The sequence below is a fragment of the Camelina sativa genome, chromosome 14 (assembly GCF_030686135.1).
Source record: "Camelina sativa cultivar CO46 ecotype springtype chromosome 14, ASM3068613v1".
Taxonomy (NCBI): Eukaryota; Viridiplantae; Streptophyta; class Magnoliopsida; order Brassicales; family Brassicaceae; genus Camelina; species Camelina sativa.
In genome coordinates this window covers 24,856,325-24,861,816 of record NC_141893.1, presented here as the reverse complement: position 1 = coordinate 24,861,816, position 5,492 = coordinate 24,856,325, and the positions used below count along the sequence as shown (strand labels likewise).

At 33.0% G+C, this 5,492-nt stretch overlaps 1 pseudogene; it reads left to right on the top strand.

Annotated features, from left to right (window-relative positions):
• Positions 1-3,028: 3,028 nt before the first annotated feature.
• On the top strand, positions 3,029-4,027 carry LOC104743843 (uncharacterized; annotated as a pseudogene).
• The last annotated feature ends 1,465 nt before the right edge of the window (positions 4,028-5,492 follow it).

Sequence of the window (5,492 nt, the reverse complement as noted above, 5' to 3'; positions counted from 1 at the left end):
AATAGGTGCTGACTAGGCGACACGTAAGTGATAAACGACTGTGTTTTACCCACAACAACTCGATTAAACACTAAAACAAAATGACGCTGTTTTGTTTTTTCATAAGAGAGAATTTACTCCAATAGCTTAAGGCGGTAATCATACTCTATTTCTCTCTTCTGAAATAATTCAATTTCTCTTCTCCTCTCACTATCGGACACTCAATTTTAGAAGGAAGAAGAACCCTAAATCGAATAAAAATCCCTAATTGACAAAACAACGTTGTTTTGTTTCAGTGTTTAATCGAGTTGTTGTGGGTAAATCATAGTCGTTAATCGCTTACATTTCGTCCTAGTCAGCACCCGTTAATAGCCCAGTAACACCGTTTCACGATTTGTATAGTTCATAAAGGATATTCAAATTTTATTATAGTTCATGGGGGCATTGGCACAACAGAAAGATTCATGGATGAATGCGATAAAGTAACATAGTACGTGGGGAATAGGCCGTTTTCCCTAAGTTTTCATAATATGGACAATTCCGTGTACGCCTAGCTTATTTCTACATTTTAGGCGTTATCTTGCTCATCTGTAATGGTTAGACGTTCTTCAGTTGTTACTGTAGCTAGTACTATTTAGAGTTTTTCCATGATTGAACATTGGTCTGGGCAAATATAGGAGAACTGATTGCGTTTTAAAGTTCACCCTTGTCTTTATTAAATATTCCAATTTAAAAGCTTGAAAATGAAAAGTAATTCTGAAAACCAAAGTAAGTAGTTCAACTACATGCTTTAAATTTTATTTAATGGTGTTTTACAAACATCTTCATCTGTTTGTAGTAGTAGCACTTCTTGCACCGCGTATCTATGTCGTTAAGCTTGCATATCTTATTTGGTTTATTGTCCCTTAAGGAATCAAAGTAGCATGATTTCTTGATGATTGGGATGCCTTGTAGAGATTTCTTGATATTTGTCCAACAACGATCTGATCTGGTTGTGGATTTTGCCCATTCTAGCTTATCCAAATATTTTTTTCCTCCTCCATTTGTCCCCTACATAACATGAGAACCCCATATAGATATATGCCTTTTTCGTACAGACCTTCAGCAAATGCTTCGAGATGTAGTAGGCCGATCTCTGTGTTGTTGTTGTAGAAGTACTCTTTTATGCCTTCAATGTCGTGGGCTTCAGCATTACCGGTTTGTAGACATTTCTCCATAAGTGGTTGGTACTTGTTTAATGTTGCCAATGGATTGATGGCTAGTGGCCTGAGTTGAGATTCTTGGAAATCCTTTCATCTTTACATGCGATTGCTAGTTTACGAGAAAATTGCATGCAATGACAAACATCTCGACGGCCAGATTGTGCAACCCTAGGTATAATAACGTCAAGAAGATCTTGTGGGAGGCTTTCTAAGGATGATAACTTTTGTTTTGGAGCCATGTTTTGCTTGTATTTTATGGTGTGAATCTGTGTTTAGTTTTTGTTCAGTATATTGGTTTATATAGTTGTGATCTTGTTGTCATTACATTGTTCTAATGGAGTAATTAACGTCTTTAAATTGCATTTTTTGGGGAGAGTGGCCATTGATTACCCTCACGTTAGTGGCCGTTAATTGTTGTTTTAGGTTTTCTTGGTATAATTGATCGCCTCTAGTATTTTTTTGTTTGGATGTAGGTTTATTAACATTGCATTTTATTATATACTTTTTTTTATCCGATGAACTTGGTTTTTTCTAGTGGACCTTTTGGTTTAGTTGTCTAAATTAGTGTGTTTTCATTTTCTTGTTAATGGATTTGAGCACATTATTTGGGTGTCGTATATGCCATAGAGCTTCTTGAACTTTATAAATTGAAATCTCTTTTGACTATATATATAATGATCTAGTTGTTAATTTGAGACATTTCAACTATAAATCGAAAGATCTTTTAAGTAAGGAGGTTGTTGTGAATAAAGTAGATTGTTCGAACTATAAGACTACTTACAATGGTAAAGTTTTAAATTGTTGAATAAATTATTCAACAGTTGAAGTAATGCAATGGTCTGTTGAAAAAAAAAGAAAAGAGTTGAGGTGGAGACAACTGAGTTGAAAACATTCAACGGAGTTGAAGCGCAAAAGTGTTTAGTTATGTTCGCCACATGTCATCTTTTATATGATTTATTTTTTTAATTGTAGGTTAATATTTAGATAAAAAAAATGTGTTGTGTTTTTATTGGATAGTGAGATTTCAGATACTTTTTACTCAACCCAATTATTTGAGATCATTTATCTTATAGAATCCAAAAAAATTATTTTAATATTTTTATACTAAAATTCATCATTTTTCATTCTCTATAAATAGAGATTTATTTCATTTAAGAGAATTTTTTGAGAAATATCCCTTTTGGTGTATCGCTTTTCAAAAATACCCTTTTCATCTATCCATTTTCAAAAATACCCCTTTTTAAATATGAAAAATTATAAAGTTTTATATAGTTCACAAGGTACTTCTAGATAATAACTACTACCACTAGACTCGATCTGAATATTTATAAAGTTTTAAAACATTTTAGAAGGTTTTTACAAGGTTTTTAAAAGGTTTTTAAAAGATTTTTAAACAGTTTTTAAAAGGCTTTTAAAAGTTTTTTAAAAGGTATTTATACTGTATTTATAAAATACATAAAAAAGTTTACACACATATAAAAGTTATTTGTGTATATATTTATAAGCTTACACAAAAATTTTGAAAATTTGCAATTTTTAGTGGCTTTTTTGGTAAAGTTTGAAAGAGGGGGTATTTTTGAAAAATGGTATTGTAAAAGGGTATTTTTGAAATTCCCCCTTCATTTAATTTGGACACACAAAAAAACCCATCTTTTCTACTATATATTTGCTATCAGCGTTCATAAACTCTTGTTTATTATTTTATCCGTCTTTCTATTTTTTAAATGGATCCTAATAATAACCCTTTTAGCTCTCAAAATTCTTCTAATTACCCTTTTAACTACCCAAATCCCAACAATTATCAGTTTCAAAATCAATATCCCAACCATCCCAACATATACCAAACTATGGATATCCACCAAAGTTTCATGCCATCAGCTGTTCCAAACTATCGTCCATATCATGGATCGATGATGTCATATTCATCTCAAACACCCTCTTATTTTTCTTCTCCAATGGGTAATGAAACTAATAAGAATGTGGGGGAGGAGCTGAATTTACTGAATTTTCTACACAAACGGCTCTTGGTGGTATAAATGGTGTTCATGAAGCCATTCCAAATGAAGATGATTCAACTCCTGCTTGTTAGAGAATCTCCAAATGGACGGTTTAGCAAAATTTGGTGCTACTAAGTGGGTGGATTAAATATGGAACATATAGCATCGTTGGCAGAAACCAAAAAGGTGATTCATATTGGGTAAAATTGCTGAGTACTGTAATAATGAGCATGGCTCATTTGATACTCCGCGTGATGGAGTTTCATGCAGAAATCACTAGAACTACATGAAGAAAAGCTTGGGATAATGGGTTGGCGCTTACGATAACGCTAAACGTATGCAACAAAGCGGATGGTCGGAGGATGATGTATTGGCAAAAGCGCATGAATTTTATTCAAGTGCTGGTAATGGAAATTTCAAATATATAAAAGAGTGGCTTGCAATCCGTGATCAACCACGTTATAGTAGTCAAGTAGGAGGAAATACTGGCTCTGAAGCAGTGGATCTAAGAGATCTCACGATAGTGATGCTAGTGACTCCAATTCTGTAGGATCTAGTGTTCGTCCAATGGGGAGAGATGCTGTTAAGAAAAATGCTAAAAAGAAAGGTAAGGGTGCAACCTTGGAAGTGGTCAACGAAGAATTGAACGAATTCAAACAATTAAAGACGCAAGAACTGGATCAATTGAACAACATAGCCATGTTGCAAAAGGAGACAAACCAATTGATTAAGGAAAAGACGATGGCTAAGAAGATGAAAATGTATCTCAAGCTAACTGAAAAGGAGCATGTCGACGACAAGGGCAAAGAGCTGTTGCAAAAGTTGAGCCATAATTTATTTGAAAATTAATTATTGTCAAGTGGCTATTTGTGTTTTGTCACTTCATGTTTTAATATTGTGTGTGTTGTCACTTTCTCCTTTAGTATTGAGTGTTTGTCACTTACTCTTTTAATAATGTTTGCTTGTCATTTTATCCTTTAATAATTTGTGTTGTCTCGTTATGCTTTAATAATGTGTGTTTGTCACTTTCTTTCTTTAATAATTTGTATTGTCACATTATGCTTTAATAATGTAATCCGTGAATTTTGACTTTTAATAAGAGAATCTTATCCTTATTCGTAAATTTTCAACTATTCAACTCGAACTAAATCCTCCAACCATTTTTTTTTATAAATAGGGACTCTTTCTTCCACTGATGTCGGAAGGACACCGAACGTTCATTTGGAGCATTGCAGGCTCGATTGAAAATCATTCGTGAACCAGCTCGCTTGTGGAACATAGCTGATTTGATGATCATCATAAGGTCATGTATTATATTGCATAATATGATTGTTGAGGATGAACGAGAGACATATGCTCAACATTGGACTGATTATGATCAATCTGAGGCAAGTGGGTCTAGTACAAAACAACCATTCTCTACCGAAGTGCTACATGTATTTTCCAATCATGTGCGCGCTAGATCAGAGTTGCGTGATTCAAGTGTACATCACGAATTACAAGCAGATCTAGTAAAACACATATGGGCACAATTCGGAATGTTCCGTGGTGAGTGAGATTTTTAAGTTTGTGAGTTGAGATTATTGTCAACTATTGGACCATAACTGGCCGGCCCATTAGCCAAATCCCTACATTCGTAGGGAGCGAGACTCGATCCCGGGTGTGATGGTGCCTTGTGCATTAAGGACTTACCATTTGCCACTGCACTAAGGTCACTTCACTTGTGTTGTATGTTTTTGTATTGCATTTTAAATTTCTCATCACTGTATTATATGTGTTTTTATAATGGCTATTTTTGTTTTTTGTTTTTATTATTTACAAATTTATATATTTTATTAAATAAAAACAAAATCTCAATTTATTATATAAATTTATTTAATTTTTACTAATTTTAGTTTCATTTGATATTAAGTATGATTAATAATATGTGATAAATTTATTTCGTAAATAAGGTGGAAAATATGATAAAATTGGCGAGATAAGATTTTGTAATTTTATTAAAAAAAACTATTGTAAAGGGTAAAAATGATATGTGTGTTGAAATATGATGTGGAAGAGAGAAGATGATGTGAAGTGTTAAAAAAAGGTAGATGTTGTAGTTTTAGAACTATTATTATACATAGTCTATGTACATTGATTTTTTTATTGGGTGACTTGCAAAATTAGACCCCTAACTTGAGTCAATTGCAAGACTAGACTCCTCTTTTTCTCTCTCCAACATTTGCCATTTTCTGCCTACTAAATCCTCTGCCATTCATTGTATTCACAGAAATGCCATTATTTCTGATTTATTTGAATTTATTGCGAAAATGTT